The 17,896-nt window shown below is 36.6% G+C and overlaps 1 protein-coding gene across 1 annotated transcript in view; it reads right to left on the bottom strand.

Moving 5' to 3' along the window:
- Positions 1 to 17,896, bottom strand: part of tio (zinc finger domain-containing protein tiptop) — a 437,818-nt gene that overhangs the window by 386,190 nt on the left and 33,732 nt on the right. Inside the window, exon 2 of the mRNA XM_034984144.2 lies at positions 10,488 to 10,527. The gene's annotated coding sequence lies outside the window, so the exon portion shown is untranslated. The remainder of the gene's footprint in view (positions 1 to 10,487; positions 10,528 to 17,896) is intronic.

Raw genomic sequence — 17,896 nt, 5'->3', positions numbered from 1 at the left:
TTTGATCTTTTATCGTTTTGTATTTTAATTCTTGTTGCTTGTACCTTTATTTGTATTTAAATTTATTATTAAATATTAATCATCTAGTTAGTGTAAGTGGCACTGCCGTTCTAATAAGATATAAAATAAATAAATAGCAGACATTCAGGGAAAAATCCGAAAACCGTGAATTTGTGGTTACATCACATAAAAAAATATTGTGGTCATGAACTAATAATTAGTATTTTCAATTTTCGAAGTAAGATAACTATATCAAGTGGGGTATCATATGAAAGGTCTTCACCTGTGCATTCTAAAACAGATTTTTATTTATTTTTGAATTATCGTGCAAAATGTCGAAAAAATACGACTGTAGTACGGAACCCTCGTTGCGCGAGCCTGACTTGCACTTGGCCGGTTTTTTCTCACTGACACTTGTATCGGAGTCGCTCGTGGCTGACAAAAGAACAAAGCGCCGCAATGATATCGAGTCAATATCGCGTCATCTCGTAACACTCCACGAGCTATGCGATCGATTCCAGATTACTTTCTGTTGCGACTTGGAATGATGAGCTTTGAATTGAACTGATTGTACTTAGTAGTTGCCGTTCCGGGACTCGAGTCTTGAACCCAGGCCCTTCTGCTCTGCCATTATATCTCAAATCTACAGGGTACTTCCCGTTTACCTAGATTCATGAAATTTGGCAGATATGTAGCTCTTATAGCACACATTAGGGAAAAATCTGAAAACCGTGAATTTGTGCTTACATCACACAAAAAAAATTGTGGTCATGAACTAATAATTAGTATTTTCAATTTTCGAAGTAAGATAACAATGTGGCTAATTCCGTTGTACACAATCTCTAAACTAAACTAAAATGTCACGTCTAAATCTATTGCTATCCCTTTCATAATGTTGCTTGCGGAAAAGGATAGCACTAGATTTAGACCTGTTAATTTAGTTTAGTTTAGAGATTGTGTACAAGAGAATCGGCCCCAATATCATATGAAAAGTCTTCATCTGTGGATTCTATGTGGATATTTTATTTATGTTTTTGAATTATCGTGCAAAATGACAAAAAAATACGACTATGGAACGGAACCCTCGTTGCGCGAGCCTGACTCGAAATTGGCCGGTTTTTTTTTAATAATTCAGTTTCCTCAGCCACATCCTCGGCAATTTTTTTTTTTTTGGGAATTAAAAATGATATTCCCAAGCGTGTAGTCTAACTGCTACATGCAGTATTTAATGTGAGCTGTCACAGTGGTTTGAATCATGAGTTCAATCATTTGGAGCTCAGTAATTAAGAGTCGTAAACCATGCTCCGCTGATCTCTGCCTGATGCGTTTTCACGTCAATGCTGATTTACTTTCACTGCTTCATTCGTTTTGGTTCCGTACGTGGAACCCAGGAGGTGACTTGAAGGTTTTTTTTAAATATGTAGACTAGCGCTTGGCTGCAATCAGACCTGCTGGCAAGTGATGATGCAGCCCAAGATGGAGCTCGCTTGCCTAGTTATTGTTACAATGTGTAAACATTTTCGAATTAAATCAGCACCCATTATTATTATAAATGCGAAAGTGTGTTTGTTTGTTGGTTTGTTGGTTTGTTGGTTTGTCCTTCAATCACGTGGCAACGGAGCAACCGATTGACGTAATTTTTTGCATGGGTATAGATAAATCAAAGAATTTCCACGGGATTTTTAAAAACCTAATTCCACGCGGACGAAGTCGCGGGCATCAGCTAGTCTGATATATTACCTAGTGGCCAATAGGCGGACGGACGACATCAGACGAGTCGCAGGGAGCCGCTGGATTCAGACGGGCGGCGCAAGCCGTGGCGTGTAGAAGTCCCTACAAGAGACCTATGTCCAGCAGTGGACGTCTATCGGTTGATGATGATGATGATGATGATGATGATATTACCTAGTTTGCTCTCTATTCCCAGTGTTCTGAGATATATACCTAACTTACTTAAGTATATTGCATTAAAAAAATCTGCTAGTTTTGTTTTTTTAGGGAATTTTTCGTTTAGAACTTTTTGCCTTCTACACGAGTATAGGTAAGTAAAGTAGAGTACGCGACAGCTCGAGATGGCAATCGGGGTATGAGGCGGGGGCACGCCCCACACACCCGCACGTCACCCGCGCTCGCCCGCACCGGGTTAGCGCGGGGTCTGTGGGAGTATGCGGGGCGTTCTCTCTCCGATTGCCATCTCGACCTGACATACACATGACAGTCAGTATAGAGTATGTCGAGATAGAAACTGAAATGAAGAAAGACATTTAAATACGTCTGAGATGCAGCTTTAATATCGCGCTTGTGACGTGACGCGGCGTCACGTCGGTCGTCACGCGACGTGTCTAATAACGCGCCGTGACTGCATCCGTGCTTGTGACGCAGCTTTTATTACGAATATTTGTGCTGACGTTGCATCAAATACTGCACTTGGTGCAACAGGTGTAACTTGTAGAATCTCAAAGGCTTCAAAAACCGGTCAAGTGCGAGTCGGACTCCCACACTAAGGGTTCCGTACTATCGTACAAGATAATATAACATTTTTATTTGCGACACCGCAAGTAATGACGGACAGCGCCATCCATGATGTGATTTGAGTAAACTAATAATTACTTCTTCCTGAACACATTTTTTTGTGATGCAACCCACAAATTCATGGTTTTCGGATTTTTTACCTTTACTTGTGCTGAAAGACATTGTTATAAGTCCCGCAAATTGCTATTGCGCTGGAACCATGTCTCATTAACATCGAAATGACGTCATTTGACGTATATTTAAGTAAAAATATACTCAATATAATAAAAAATATATCAGCTCGAAACTTCAGTCTACTGCAGACGTCACTAAAATAACGGCCACGCGCATTAGCAATTTGCGGGACTTATACCAGCCAAATTTCATGATTCTTGGTCAGCGGGAAGTACCCTATGGGTTTTCACTCCTTTGACCGGTCTTGAAGACATGACAGACAGCTAACGAAGTGATTCTATAGGGGTTCCTTTTTTCTGGAGATACGGAACCCTAAAAAAAATTTGATATTATAATTTGAAGCCGAGATAACAACAAAATGATCCCCACAGTTGAATTGAATCGCATTTATTCAAATACAAATGACGTCCAACCAATCAAAAACCGTCTGGTTTATAATGAGTTTTCCGATTTCCGCGGACAATGCCGGCTGCCGGCGGACAATGGGCCCGAGCTGCGTATATCCATCGCCGATTAACGATTTCTTTGTTGGTTGATGAGGAGCGATAGGTACCTATCTTCTCTTGTTCGGATCAAATGTTTGGGACTTGAACTGGGAATTGAAAAGAATTGACCTGTTTGCGAAAATTAATTTTACGTTCAGGTTTAATTAAAGTGGGCGTCGATTTTGATGTTTTTCACTAAAATTTTAGAGTAAGTAGGTACCTATCTGCATCTTGCTAAATAAGGAAGAAAAGACCTTTAGTGGTATTCTATGCTCAAGAGACAAGACGTGCTCAAGATACCCAAATTCACGAGGTTTGACAATTTTGGGAACTTTTCTTATTAAGTAGGTACTTTGTGGCCTGAAAAAGATGCGAGTAGTCTAAAATTTCATGATTACTAAAATTTTATTGCGATCTGCATCAGTAGGTATCTACCATCTGCAACATTTGAATGAATGAATAATTTATTCAATAAAATGCAAGTAAAATAATTGAAATGATGTCCGATGAGCCTTATGCATTTTACCATTGTAAAATTAGTACCCATACCTATTATAAATTGTTTGTTGGTTTATTGGTTTGTCCTTCAATCACGTCGCAACGGAGCAACGGATCGACGTGATTCAGGAAATCAAATTCCCACGGAATTTTAAAAACATAATTCCACGCGTACGAAGTCGCAGGCATCGGCTAGTTTGTTATATTGTGTAGTTTTTGTTTTGGATATTGCTAGAAAGGGATGAAAAATGAATTTTAAATTAAACCAGCAAGAAATTGGAAACAAATGCTGACGACATATTGCAATTGAGCCTCAATAGCTCAACCGGTATAGGAGTGGACTGAAAACCGAAAGGTCGACGGTTCAAACCCCGCCCGTTGCACTATTGTCGTACCTACTCTTAGCACAAGCCTGACGCTTAATTGGAGAGGAAAGGGGAATATTAGTCATTTAACATGGCACTTTTTTTAAAAGAAAAAAAATATATATATGCTGAAACGACGTTTATTTTTAGGCACGTTATTTTCATTGAATAGAACCTACATTTCCAACTAGAAGTAATATATTTGGAGGTTGTCAATTTTAGCCCAAATCAATAACACCAAATGAAGGCCAACTCTGCCGATAGACGTTAGAATAATCCGGGCAGACAGACTGACAGTTTATTTTTGTTTCGCGAAGGTTATATCTTAATAAGATATTCTGGGTAATAGACGGGTCAATTCATATTGTTTTAACACACTAAGTGGATAGAAAAAAAAAATGTATATATTATACAAAATATATTAAAAAAAAAAAATTTAGAGGTAGGCTTATTTATTTATTTATTTAAGTGGATATACAATGAACCAAAAGCTTAATTTGCTATAAGTATAATCCGCCTAAACAGGTCGAATCTGTACGGTGCAACATGCAGCATGCGAAATGCACCGCCCGCCCTCCCACTGCTAAACATGCAGGAAAAAGCAGCCATCAGGCAAGCAATACGCACCACCACCACGCAGCGCCACACAAATCCCAAAACACACTCGACGCACGTTTCGCCCCGACATCCTCAGGATTTGTAGACCTTACAATCTACAATAATTGCTCAGATTTGACTTGTTTCAGCGGATTATAGCAAACTAAGCTTTTGGTTCATTGCATATCATGGACTTCTGCAAAGTAACGCCAGCTTCTATACAACACTGAGTAGATGTTAGACAAAAAGTGTTGCTTTGATTTTTTTCAATCAATCACTCACTCACTCAATCTATCAAGGTGTGTAAGGTCTGCTCGCACTTGGCAAGCTCTCATAGTGAGAGGAGAATCGTGCTCGTGCCTTTAGGGATTGAATGTTCAAAAATCCTTTTTAACCGACTTCAAAAAAAGGAGGAGGTTCTCAATTCGTCGGAATCTTTTTATTTTTTATTTTTATGTATGTTCCCCGATTACTCGAAGACGCCTGGACCGATTTTGAAAATTCTTTTTTTGTTTGAAAGGGTATACTTCAAAGTTGGTCCTATTTAAATTTGGTGAAGATCTGATGAACATCTTCGAAGATAGATACTGGAACTCCTCAACGGATAAGAGTAAATTGCTCGCGATCAGTGCAATAGCTTAGTAAACAGTAGATTTTTTAACCAGTCATAGCATAATTCCATGGGACCACTAAAAATTGTGAAATAAATTTTTGTACAAAAAAAATAAAAACCGACTTCGATACACAAACACTAAAAATTGAAAAATAATTTAATTTATTACCGAATATATTATGTATACAAGAGTTAATATAGTTCCATAATAATATTTTTTGGGGTCGGTGCCAATGAGGTGCCATTGTGGAGTCTCATAAAAATATGAAGTCTAGACGATTCGCGCAGCTAAAGCTAATTGGCACCGGCACCAAAAAGTATTATTATGGAACTATATTAACTCTTGTATACATAATATATTCGGTAATAAATTAAATTATTTTTCAATTTTTAGTGTTTGTGTATCGAAGTCGGTTTTTATTTTTTTTTGTAATTTAACGGACGTCTACGTCATAATAGTTACCTGTGTGCGTTAGCCCGATCCCGATATCGGCACCTCGATTGCGGGAAACCTGCATCAATCATTATTACAATCTCAGTTGTTGTGATTGGCAAATCAAATCAAATCAAATCAAATATTCTTTATTGCACATGTGGGTATGTATATACAGATGTTACAGTTATTAAAGTTTCACCACAAATAGCCATATTATGGCATGCAAAAAATAAAAACTAAAACCAACTTACTGGCTTAAACTACAATTGAATTATCTATTATTACTTATCTTTATACAGTTAATAATTATATTTTATACATATCTACTAGATTTAACAATATAATACAATACTATTTAATTTAAAGACTGCTAATAAAAAAAATGCTACAACTTATTATAAATTTGTGTCTGTTAAATACTCTTTAATGGAATAGTATCTTTTATGTAGTAAAAATTCTTTAATTTTATATTTAAAAGTTTTAATGTTTAGATTTCGGTCAGCCAATGATGCTGGTAGTTTATTGTACAACTGAGGTGCCATATTAAAGATACTATTACCAAAAAGTGCTGTTGTACGTTGGCTACAATTCATTGTTGCAACAAGAATACCATAAATTCAGCCAATCACAACAATTGCGATTGTAATAATGATTGATGCAGGTTTTACGAAATCGAGCTACATTAGTGTGCCGGTGGCTGATGATGATGATGACCAGTGCAATCATCGAAATGTCCATAATCCTTCGTCAATCACCGACACGCGTCGAGTGTAAGTGTGGACATGAGACGTGTTCTAGGAATCTCGTAAATAGAACTAATGTCCTTTCTAACGATCGGCCGCGCTTTGAGCTTGTTCGGAAATGTAGCTAATCTAGAACAACAGTTGTACTGACTGACTCACTTTTAACAGCGAGTCTAGACTCTAATTTAAATTATTCATAGGTACATACATCCGTAAAGTGCCCTGTAAACGGTCAAACATGTTTGTCAACCAAGCCGTCAATCAAATTTGCCAAAAACGTAGTTTGTTTGAGAAACGCAGCCGCACATCTTCAAGCATCTTTGACAAATAAATTTGCCATTCACATAGCTTGTTTGACAAACGCATCAAACACGACCGCAGACGTTAAAATAATCTGACAAACACGTAATATTTGACAAACATGTTTGTCCGTTCACGGGGCACTTAAGGCGTTGGCCTCCTATTTGGGGGGTTGAGGGTTCGATCTCGGGCACGCACCTCTAACTTTTCGGAGTTATGTGCGTTTTTACTTCAAGCACCTTTGAGAACATTACGGGTACCTCTCAGGCATGCTGGTTTCCTCAGAATGTTTTCCTTCACAGCTAGGAAAAGTTAGAAATGCGTGTCCGGAACCGAACCCCCGGCATCCTGAAGCTGAACGTCTTAACCACTAGGCTATCACCGCCGTTTGTATATGTCAAAAATAACCAGGAAACGCTCTGGAAGATTCGCAGTAATGAATCAAACGCGATTTACCGTCGCGTCGCATCAAACGAGAGAGCTCACGACACGGCGACGACCACGACACGGCTTTACGACTGTACCGAGAAACGACTGGACGAAACACTGTCGCATAAATCATAATAGTGTGAGAGCTGGTGACAAAAATGGGTTGTTGTTTTTAGGGTTCCGTACCTCAAAAGGGAAAACGAAACCCTTATAGGATCACTTTGTTGTCTGTCTGTCTGTGTGTCAAGAAACCTACAGGGTACTTCCCGCTGACCTAGAATCATGAAATTTGGCAGGTAGGTGGGTCTTATACCTGGCTTTAGGGGAAAAATCTGAAAACCGTGAATTTGTGGTCACATCACACAAAAAAAATTAAATTGTGGTCATAAACTAATAATTAGTATTTTCATGTTCGAAGTGTGATAACTATATCAAGTGGGATATCATATGAAAGGGCTTCATTTGTACATTCTAAAACAGATTTTTATTTATTTTTAGGTATAATAGTTTTTGATTTATCATGCAAAATGTCGATAAAATATGATTGTAGTACGGAACCCTCATTGCGCGAGCCTGACTCGCACTTGGCCGGTTTTATATATAGAAGAAGGTTGCCCGTCACCGGCTCTCAAGCTATCACTGTAATCTCCGCTAAGAGAATCGGCGTCACTCCTGCGCCACAATTATTCACGTCACATCAAGACTTATGCGGGAAACCTTAGAGTTTCTTTTGAGACTCTGTTTAAATGTTACTTAAGATTGGTTAGCGAGTGAACTTAGGGTTGTCAACTGATTAATTTTACGCGGGAAAGGAAAAATAAGACATCTCTTGGAATTTAACTTGAGCGGGTGACTACGTCATAATACCTATCTGAATGCCAAATTATAAGCCCGACCCATCCAGTAGTTTGAGGTGTGTTGATAGATCACCTTTGACCTCATTTAGTCACCTTTTCTTTTATTATTTCTTTATTTGGATAGTACTTTCGTGCTTTCGTATTATTACTTTATTATAAACAAGGATAAAAATAATGACGTAAACTGAAAAAAATAATTAAATCGATCAAATAACAAAAAAATTATAGGCATTTAAACATTTCTGATTAGACAGAGATAGCGATAAAGCATTTTGACGTCACACCTTACTAATGCCATAGTAGCTTCGTGCGGTTTCATACAAATTTTCGTTTTGCGAGAAAGGAATAAGAGACCCCCACTCCAAAATTAAAATGCCTGTAACTTTGTAAATCTTTGTTGGATTTTAATTTTTTTTTTCAGCGTACGTCATTATTTTTATCCTAGTTTATAATAAAGTATAATAATATTTATAAAATTCAAAAGTAGGAAAATACCCAATTCCTTTCATCAAAGTTAGTCTGGAAGAGATCGCTTTAACGATGAGTCCACCTTTGCACGCTGCAGCTATAAATTTAAAATCCTTGTATGTTTGTTGATGTGTTTACTTTGTGTATGTGCAATAAATAATGCCTGTGACCTCATAAAAGAGTTACCACATGATTTTTTTAATCTACACCCATGCAGACAAGTCGTGAGCATAAGTTAGTCAAAATAAAAGCTAAAAGCAATGATTGTATTTACGATTTAGTTTTGCAATGCTAGAATCGATACCACCTCCACTAGCTTTATTATTTTCATATCGAGTTGACAGCCCTGCGTCTAGCGAGCGCATGAATCAGATGAGACATAGTATTGCAAGTCTTGATCCTGAATTAATGTCTAATACGGTATGGCGAGTAATTGTTGGGTGACTTTTATACCCAGCGCGGTACTGGCGGTAAATCAAACGCTCGAACGGTACAAATAGGCCGAATGGCTGGTGATAGGTGCGGGCCAAGCAGGTGTTCCGGCGGTGTGCGAAACGGTTTAGCTCCTAACCTGTTATTTACAATCTAAATATATAACAGGAAAAGGTGACTGACCGACTGACTGGTCTATCAACGCACAGCTCAAACTACGGAACGGATCGGGCTGACATTTGGCATGCAGATAGCTATTATGACGTAGGCATCCGCTAAGAAAGGATTTTTGAAAATTCTACCCCTAAGGGAGTGAAAAAGGGGTTTGAAATTTGTGCAGTCCACGCGGACGAAGTCGCGAGCATAAGATAGTGGTATATATAGCTTCATTATTTTCTTATCGAGTTGACAGCCCCGCGTCTAGCGAGCGCATGAATCAAATGAGACATAGTACTGCAAGTCTAGGATCCTGAATTAATGTCTAATACGGTATGGCGAGTAATTGTTGGGTGACTTTTATACCCAGCGCGGTACTGGCGGTAAATCAAACGCTCGAACGGTACAAATAGGCCGAATGTCTGGTGATAGGTGCGGGCCAAGCAGGTGTTCCGGCGGTGTGCGAAACGGTTTAGCTCATAACCAGTTATGTATCTACAATGTGGCAGATTCTCTTGTACACGATCTCTAAACTAAATTAACAGGTCTAAACCTAGTGCTATCCTTAGCCACATTGTGGCTAACAGAATTAGCCACATTGGCACCGATTCTAAGCACAACCTAATTTTAGAGTATTCGCACCCTCTTCTTACTATTGTAATATGAAAAGGACAGAAGCAGTTTGACATTTCTAAATTTAATTTTTAGATGGTAAAACCCGTGATTTTAGCACGCACTCGCGAACCTACTGTTTAAATTTGTATTGTGCACTAAATTTCAGAGTCTTTAAATGTGATAGTCATGTTCCGTTCCTTTTTTAGCATTAGTAAAAAGAAAAGGATGCAGATACTCTAAATTTAGTTTAGAGAGAGACTATAGAATCGGGGCCATGTGGCTAATTCTTTTGTACACAATCTCTAAACTAAACTAAAATGGCACGTCTTTAATCTGCTATCCCTTCATAATGTTGCTGCCTACACAAATGTAAAGTTTAGGTGAGGTTTTAGTCATTTGCGGTTTCAAATTTCAACTTATCGTACAGGTAGTCAAGAAAATACCTAGGATTCTAGGGGTTTTTCCACTAATCCCCATTGACAATCCCCATCATTGGGGATTTATGAGCTTTTCTTCCTCAGGTCCCCATTGACACTCTCTAGAGCTCGTAATGGGGATTTGTGTACTTCTTTTCCACAAATCCCCACGGCTTGTATCTAGAGTGTCGGTATGTTATACTAAATTTAAATCTTAAGTAATTCAAAATCTTATAATATTCTTGGAGATATTTAGAGGTGATGATGATGATAAAACAAAGAAAAACCTAGACATTCTCAAGATTATAATATCGATATTATTTTATACCTATATAGGTATATAAATACCTATTGTGATAATGTTAACTTACGTTGTTTCACCACTGTTTCACAACATCCCACGATCGAACACTGAAACAATCAAAGTTTTGGTTAAAAACACATTAGCTGTCAAAGTTTTTGCAAAAAAAGGAGTGGAATCTTTACAAGGTACTTTAAATCTTTATCATGAGTTATTTTATAATTTCTATATAAATATAATTTAATTTAAATTTCATTTAATTTAGATGAGCTCAGCGAAGTCACAGAAGAATAACAATGACATTTTACTTTTTATCCTATCTATTTTAACTAATTAGTTCTATTTTTTTTTTTAATTCGAAAGCGCTTGTAAAAAGTCTACTTGAATAAATACATATTCTATTATATTCTAATATAAAATACAAAAAAATTAATTTTAACTAATTTGTCGTTTTCTTCGAGTCCCCATTCATCAGCCGGAGATTCGCAAAAAGTATACAATTATATACAATTATACTTAATATGACAGTGTTTTACCTACCTACAATTCAAATAAAATTATTTAGGGTAGGGTAGGGTATGTAAGTTTCTTTATTCCACCATAACTCCTAAATGCCTGATCAGATTTGGATGTATATAGGGTAACATTAGAATCCTTACAGTATCCCAAGTGATACTGACTATATTTTTTTGAAAAAAAATAACATTATGGCAAGCGCATTCGTATTTTTGAATTTTTTTAATGATTATAGGCATAATATAATTTGTTTGAAACCCCTCTCTATTTTTCATGAAAAATATAGTAGTATACGATAGTAAGTATACGATATTTTTTATGAAAAATAGAGAGGGGACGCGTTTGCAAGAAGCCCTTTTACTCTTAAAAAATGTTTTTATTTCGATCAACAAGGATCATATTGGTGTTAGTAATTACACGAAACTTAAATCTATTTGTTAGTAAAATATCTATAACTATAATATCTATAACTATTTAAATTAGGACAGGATCGATTTCCCAGCACGTAATTTAAGGACAACTAGATTCTGTCATTGTAATAGGAAACACAAATCTCGAAAGGGTTAGTTAGGTATTCCAAATCCAAGATAATAATGATGACTCAAAGCGTTTCAGCCTAATTTTTTTTTTAAATAATTATTTATTAGTGCTACCGAATGAAAGTCAAATTTAAATTTATACGATCGTGTAGGTAAAGTTTGAACATATTTGTCGTTTTTTAGCCCGCTTAATCGCTGGCGCCAATCATCTGATTTACGACTTACAAGAAAGGACAGAGAAAGCAAACTTTTATGACGTCATAACTTACGTATACACTCCTTATTTCTATGGCTATAAGGTCGAAAATACCAATAGTTTCATTTTTAACATAAAAGTGAAGGACATGGCAATAAAATCGCCGACAACAGTTATTTTTCCGTTAATTTGAATTACTCAATCATTAAGATGTATTAAGATCAGTCGTAACTTTATAATTTGGTCGTGACTTACATTTCAAAAGGTTTATAAATGTCGTAAAAGGTTTATTACAACTGCTAAATGTTAGCTGTGGCTAACTCTGCTATCAAAGCGAGAGCCTCAATAGCTCAACGGGTAAAGAAGTGGACTGAAAGCCGAAAGGTCGGTAGTTCAAACCCCGCCCTTTTCACTATTGTCGTACCTACTCCTAGCACAAACTTGACGCTTAGTTGGAGGGGAAAGGGGAATATTAATCATTTAACATGGCTAATATTGTAATAGTTTTATGGATCTTAATATGCTTTAACGGTGAAGGTAAACATCGTGAGGATACCTGCATACGTGAAAGTTCTCCATAATCTTCTCAAAGATGTGTGAAGTCCGCCAATCCGCACATGGCAGCGTGGTGGACTATGGCCAAGTCCTTCTCATTCTGAGAGGAAAACCGCGCTCTGTAGTGAGCCGGCGATAGATTGGTCATGAATAATAATTAGCCGTAAGTTTCTACGGAATTTTTAAAAACCTAAACCCACGCGGATCTCGGGTATCATCAAGTCAGAATAACATAAATAGGTATTTGATCACTTACAAGATAGACATCATTTCATCAGAGCAACCTTTAGATATTTTTAGGGTTCCGTACCTCAAAAGGAAAAACGGAACCCCTATAGGATCACTTTTTTGTCTGTCTGTCTGTCTGTCAAGAAACCTACAGGGTACTTCCCGTTGACCTAGAATCATGAAATTTGGCAGGTAGGTAGATCCTATAGCTGACATTTGGGGAAAAAATCTGAAAACCGTGAATTTAGGGTTAGAAGATCACACAAAAAAAATTAAATTGTGGTCATGAACTAATAATTAGTATTTTCAACTTTCGAAGTGAGTGACTATATCAAGTGGGGTATCATATGAAAGGTCTTCACCTGTACATTCTAAAACAGATTTTTATTTATTTTTATGCATCATAGTTTTTGAATTATCGTGCAAAATTTCGAAAAAATTAGACTGTAGTACGGAACCCTCATTGCGCGAGCCTGACTCGCACTTGGCCGGTTTTTTGTTAAAAACATGTTTTCGATGCCGGAAATATTATAGCAAATAAATTGTCAATTCAATGGGCCCAGGGACCAATAAATAAGTCTAATATTTTGATATATTTATTATTGACATTAAAATAATGACTGCTGAGTAACCCAAAGCACCCAATGCTCTAATTATACTGAGATCGTTACGCAGCTGTACTGTAAAAGGACATTAGCTATGCTCTATCGACGGAGAGATATTGTATAGGGCTCTCTCTGTTAAGTAATCCCATACAAATGACAAAGACAAAAAACTCAGTGGACGTTAACCATTTCGAGTGACCAACCAATCACAAACGAACCTACTCGTATGTTTAATTGAATTTCGAATGTTTTTTTATAGAGAGTTCTCTAATAGAGTCAGTAGTACGTAGAACATCGAGAGAGAATAGCAAAGGTCTCAAAATCTCTTAACCACTATGACAGTTACACAAAAAAATGTGGTTCGAATTCCTAAAAGGGCATTTAGACATTCGCAAGAGCCCGAGTAGGATTTTTTACACCTTTACTAGCCGTTATCTCCCAAAGCCACTATGATCTAAACAAACGTTCCTCCCAGTGTTGAGGACAATACGCGGAGAAACTTTCAGCTTTTATAAAATAAGGAAGGTCTGACACGCGCTGGCTCTCTCTATTGATTTTATTAGTCAAACTACATATTTTGTTCGTATTGATTACAAATCATACAAGCAGGTTGAACACTTAAATGTTTTTAGGGTTCCGTACCTCAAAAGGAAAAACGGAACCCTTATAGGATCACTTTGTTGTCTGTCCGTCTGTCTGTCAAGAAACCTACAGGGTACTTCCCGTTGACCTAGAATCATGATATTTGGCAGGTAGGTTGATCTCATAGCTGACATTTGGGGAAAAATCTGAAAACCGTGAATTTAGGGTTAGATCACACAAAAAAAATTAAATTGTGGTCATGAACTAATAATTAGTATTTTCAACTTTCAAAGTGAGTGACTATATCAAGTGGGGTATCATATGAAAGATCTTCACCTGTACATTCTAAAACAGATTTTTATTTATTTTTATGCATCATAATTTTTCAATTATCGTTCAAAATGTCGAAAAAATACGACTGTAGTACGGAACCCTCATTGCGCGAGCCTGACTCGCACTTGGCCGGTTTTTTTCTAATAACCTTGGTTCTCGGCCAAGGACCTAATAATTTATTAGCACTTGATTAATTTTTATGTATCCGGAATTTATGCATGTATAGGTACTAAACATTAAATTAATTTTTACTTCAAACAGTCATAAATTATTGAAAATGTAGTATTTTGATACGGACTGAACCATTTTATGTTTTACTTTTTTTATTAACCATAGCTATTTCTTGTGCCTTTAACGGACATAGGTGCTGGGGTGAACTGTATTTTTATGAACAATAAAAAATGAACCGTTTGAGAGAGGAGTACCATCCATAGAAACAACAAGGCATTGCCCACCCTGACATTTTATTTTTGCTGCATTCAATTTCATATAAGTTACACAAATAAGAATAATCGCTAAGACTTTACAATTATCAATATACAAAAAGAGTAATTTATAACCTATTTTGAACAAATTATTTGAATTTGAATTTGACTTGAAAATTTGTTGTTGCTAATGTAATAAATTTAATAAGCTGTGATAGCCAAGTGTTTAGGACGTCCGCCTCCTAATCGGAGGTCGGGGGTTCGATCCCGGGCATTTTAAGTAATTAAAAATATCACATTAACAGTGACGGAAAACATCGTGAGGATACCTGCATGCCTGAGAGTTTTCCATACTTTTCTTAAGGGTATGTGACGTCTGCCAATCCGCAGTTGGCCAGCGTTGGCTCTACACACTCTGAGAGAAGACCCGTGTTCTGTATTGAGCCGGTGATGGGTTGATCATGATGATGATGAATGTAATAAATAAAATTGTACCTAATATTTCTGAAAGAAAAAAAAAAGTAAAACGAATGTGCCTATTTGTACTCTGCCGTTAGCACAATACATAAAGTCACAAATAAGTTTTTTGAGGCTGACATTATACATAAATGTTAAAGTCGTAAAAAAAGTTTTTGCTGGCTGTTCTCAGTACCTGCTTTCCGAACCGATTGGAAGAGTCTAATGCTGAGATCTATAGAGCGCACGCTGACTTTGCTCAGACTTAAGATTGAGTTAAAACGAGACAGATTTATGTGAGAGATATACATCTGTCTTGTTAAAACTTATTTCTTAAGTTAACATCATAGTACAAAGTCAGAGTGCGCTCTATAGATTTCACCCTATTACGTACCATAAGAAACACTAGTTATCTAACGTGAAGTAAATCGAATTTTGATACAGATAATAGAAGTAAAAAGTTAAATTTCTGCGTATCTTTGGTTGTATATCCATGTCACCCATGGTTTGATGAAGCTCGCTGCGCCCGCGCATAAGTTTCTAGACTTCTAATACAGTAATTAACCGACTTCAAAAAAAGGAGGAGGTTCTCAATTCGTCGGAATCTTTTTTTTTTTTTTTTTTTTTTTTTTTTTATTTTTTATGTATGTTCCCCGATTACTCGAAAACGCCTGGACCGATTTTGAAAAATTTTTTTTTGTTTGAAAGGGTATACTTCAAAGTTGGTCCCATTTCAATTTGGTGAAGATCTGATGAACATCTCCGAAGATAGATACTGGAACTCCGCAACGGATAAGAGTAAATTGCTCGCGATCAGTGTAATAGCTTAGTAAACAGTAGATTTTTACCCAGTCATAGCATAATTCCATGGGGCCACTAAAAATTGTGAAATAAAAAATTTTTACAAAAAAAATAAAAACCGACTTCGTTACACAAACACTAAAAATAGAAAAATAATTTAATTTATTACCGAATATATTCTGTATACAAGAGTTAATATAGTTCCATAATAATATTTTTTGGGGTCGGTGCCAATGAGGTGCCATTGTGGAGTCCCATAAAAATATGAAGTCTAGACGATTCGCGCAGCTAAAGCTAATTGGCAACGGCACCAAAAAGTATTATTATGGAACTATATTAACTCTTGTATACAGAATATATTCGGTAATAAATTAAATTATTTTTCTATTTTTAGTGTTTGTGTAACGAAGTCGGTTTTTATTTTTTTTGTAAAAATTTTTTTGTGTTTAATGAATTACTACAACAGAAACATTAGAATAAATACATAAATATGTATTTTATGAATTATTTATATTACCTACTATAAAAACTTTAAATATAAAAATATTTGAGATTGAAATATTTGGAATTCCTACCCAAGGTTTGTAATTTGTAGACCACAAATAAATAATATTTTCAGTAGGTGATGCCCGCGACTTCGTTTGTGTGGATTTAGGAATTTATAATAATAATAATAATAAATAAAACGTTTATTTTTCATTCATCTAGATTACACACATACATTGATTTGATCTTGAACAAATTTGCGTGCTTGTTGACATATACAATATTAAAAATGGTACAAGATCAAGAACAACTTATTAGGGTCAAATCATATCAAATCAAAGCAAATTAAATGATTTATTCAAAATAGGTAATAAATTACACTGTTTGAAAGTCGGTTGTTGCATTTGTAAGATGATATAGTGGTGATATTTTTTAAGCGAACTTAAGAACTAAAGCTACGAGGTAATCCAAACGCGCCCAAGTCTGAGAAGAATGTCACTCTCCAATCGAACTACAATCCGTTGCTCCGTTGCGGCGTGATTTACGTTTTGTAAGATACAACAAAAATTAGCGTAACGGTTACCAAATCGACCATTACCAATTTACCACTGATTCGTAGTCGAATCGAATCAAATAAATCGCCAAAAGCACGAATTGAAAATCCTTATCACGGCACGACGCATTGTCGACTATCGTCAAAAACAATCGAGTGGCGGACAATGGACAAAAGTCAATAACTTATCGAGTAACGTAAAATCATCGAAAGAACCGTTTCTTGCCGTTCTATTTAATTAGGCCCTCCTAAAATCGTGAAACGGGCTATCGCATGTAGGGTTGCCACGCGCTCTGTAAAAATATTATGAACCTCGTTTTTGGAGCACTCAGGTAGAAGCTCTATAGAGCGCCCTCGAAATTAGCTCAGACATAAGTAATTGTTAAAACGAGACAGCGTTATATCGCTGGCATAAATCTATCTCGTTTTTTAACTTTTTGTTTTTTTCAGGATAAAAAGTAGACTATATTATCGCTCTCCTACTTTTAAACTGCATAAAACTGTATCCGTGTAAAAAAATCACGTCAATCCGTTGCTCCATTGCGGCGCAACTGAAGAGCAAACCAACAAACTAACACACACTTTCGCAATTATAAAGGAATGGGTCACACGCCCAGCCCAGCCAATATTATTTCGGAGTTCAGACAGAGTGTAACTAGAGACTAACTTGCTTCTAGCTTAATTCGTAAACGACACGGTCAAAAGCCAGAGATACAGGTTTGTCTATGGCAACATTCGAATACTCACGTTACAAAACTGTTATTTTTTCTTATAATTGAGTGATAGGAGGTGGCAACCCTAATAGGCGTACACAAAAGATAAATTTGTTGTATCTATCGATTACGATAGAGATTTCGTCCGCGGCTAACAAAGCGTTTTCGTATCAAATCACACAATTAGAAGTGATCGGCTTGTATGCCCTGTCGGCCGCTTTGTCGGCGCGCTGTCATTGCAACTGCTTCGTTCCGCTTTGACCCGCTGACTTTTCACTGTTACCTACTGATCAATTATTTTCATTTTTTGATATGGCAATTTGTCTAGCAATAAAAATGTTATATTTTCTCCGTGCGCTATCTAATCTAAATCAGTCTATAGGTGCAGGTACTGTCCCACGTATGAGCAGACTTTGCCCATAAGCCACCTGGCAAACGGCATACATGACCTGCCCAGTCCCATTCAAGTAAAGCGGCTCGAAGGTCAACGT

This window comes from Maniola hyperantus, chromosome 3 (assembly GCF_902806685.2).
Source record: "Maniola hyperantus chromosome 3, iAphHyp1.2, whole genome shotgun sequence".
Taxonomy (NCBI): domain Eukaryota; kingdom Metazoa; phylum Arthropoda; class Insecta; order Lepidoptera; family Nymphalidae; genus Maniola; species Maniola hyperantus.
Note: the sequence above shows the minus strand (reverse complement) of the source record. Positions and strands in the feature narration are given on the sequence as shown.